At 39.9% G+C, this 1,252-nt stretch overlaps 1 protein-coding gene and 1 long non-coding RNA gene across 7 annotated transcripts in view; one reads left to right on the forward strand and one right to left on the reverse strand.

Annotated features, from left to right (window-relative positions):
- The window catches only part of LOC106871497 (pleckstrin homology domain-containing family A member 2), a 151,710-nt gene that overhangs the window by 107,014 nt on the left and 43,444 nt on the right, over positions 1–1,252 (forward strand). The gene's annotated exons all lie outside the window — the stretch shown is intronic.
- LOC128249890 (uncharacterized) overlaps positions 1–1,252 on the reverse strand; it is a 25,251-nt gene that overhangs the window by 6,933 nt on the left and 17,066 nt on the right. The gene's annotated exons all lie outside the window — the stretch shown is intronic.

The following is a 1,252-nucleotide window of genomic DNA, read 5'->3' on the forward strand; positions in this document are numbered from 1 at the left end:
CATCAGTTCTGATCTCTGAAGGCAATATTTTCCCAAAGTACTTCTCTCTATCTTCCCCCACCCCAACTCATCTTTCAACTTCTTCTATAAAGTAAATTGTTCAATATTTCTATCTCTCTATCCATCTATCTTTGTAGAATTGTATCCATTTTGGGATTAACTCTTCACTTATCTCTATCAATCTCTACCTGCCTGTCAGTCTAGCTATAAAGCTGTCTATCTGTCTGCTTGTCTATCTATATCTACTTATTTATCTGTCTATCCATTTGCTTATCTATCTTCCTATCTATCTATCTACTTTTCTACCTACCTACCTACCTGCCTACCTACCTACCTACCTACCTACCTACCTACCTACCTACCTACCTATCTATCTATCTCCCCCCTCACTCTCCCCCTCTCTCTTGGTGGAACATCTACCTAAAGGTTATATTCTTGTTTTCTTTCTCAAATATCTTTGTGTATGCTATTGGGCATTTTATCATATAACTTTGGCTGTTAAAGAGCAATAGGTTAAACACTTTTCATTCTCTCTCACTCACTCTCTCTCTCACTCACTCAATCTCTCTCTCTCACTCACTCTCTCTCTCACTCACTCTCACAAGCTCAATGAAAAGTTTTCTATCTAAAGTTTTATGACTGTCACTGAAGTTGAATCATTATTATTATTATTATTATTATTATTACAGCCAAGGCAGAATTATTGACACTGATAACTTAGCGTCAATTCATCTCTTCCACCTGTCCATCTTTGCCTTTCGTCCTTTCTGAATCAATAAAATAAAGTACAGGCAAGTACTGGGGTCGATATAACCAACTACCGTACTTCTCCAAAACTCCAGGCCTTGTACCTAGAGTACAAAGGAGGACGATGATTACTACTACCACCACCTCTAGCCTCGACCATCACTTCATTGTTGGAATACGTCTTCCAAGGCAAGGTGTGGTTGAGGTTGATTTGGTTGCTATTTCTAGCAGATTGAATGATCACGTGGGGGCTCCCTCATTGTTGAGGACAATGCCAATGATGATGATGATGATGTTACTTACTGCTGCTGCTGATTCAAAGACAGTGATGAATGTGATTATAATGACCACACCGCCCTTCCCCCCACCCCCACAAAGAGATAGTCTTTCATATCTAAGTTATTCTCAGTTATGTTGATTAAGCTGTCATTAGATTATTAATGACTCAGGAGTCCAACAACAGTCTGACTCATTAGCAGTCACCTCACACTACCCCCCCCCCCCC

This window comes from Octopus bimaculoides, chromosome 18 (assembly GCF_001194135.2).
Source record: "Octopus bimaculoides isolate UCB-OBI-ISO-001 chromosome 18, ASM119413v2, whole genome shotgun sequence".
NCBI lineage: Eukaryota > Metazoa > Mollusca > Cephalopoda > Octopoda > Octopodidae > Octopus > Octopus bimaculoides.